The sequence below is a fragment of the Antrostomus carolinensis genome, unplaced genomic scaffold (assembly GCF_000700745.2).
Source record: "Antrostomus carolinensis isolate BGI_N321 unplaced genomic scaffold, ASM70074v2 scaffold28419, whole genome shotgun sequence".
NCBI classification, from domain to species: Eukaryota; Metazoa; Chordata; class Aves; order Caprimulgiformes; family Caprimulgidae; genus Antrostomus; species Antrostomus carolinensis.
The window spans coordinates 7,087-7,326 of record NW_010339672.1 but is presented as its reverse complement, the minus strand read 5'-3'; the positions used below and the strand labels follow the sequence as shown (position 1 = coordinate 7,326).

Sequence of the window (240 nt, the reverse complement as noted above, 5' to 3'; positions counted from 1 at the left end):
TGTGCCCTTGGAGGGCACTGCAGAGCCTGCACCCTGCACTGCTCCCCTGCCAGAACGGGGTGGCCCTGGCATGTGGAAATGAAGCAGCACATTAAATTTTAAGCTGGGTACAAATAATCCATTTGGGAGTTAAAATAGGCTGGCTGGTCTGCACTGCTCTGACACCAAATAGTTCAACCTGAGGAGTCAATGCACCTTCTTCTTCCCTGTAGGACCAGTAAGCAGGTATGGTTGGTAAGG

At 51.2% G+C, this 240-nt stretch overlaps 1 pseudogene; it reads left to right on the top strand.

Annotated features, from left to right (window-relative positions):
• The window catches only part of LOC104531145 (serine protease 23-like), a 5,467-nt pseudogene that overhangs the window by 3,776 nt on the left and 1,451 nt on the right, over positions 1 to 240 (top strand).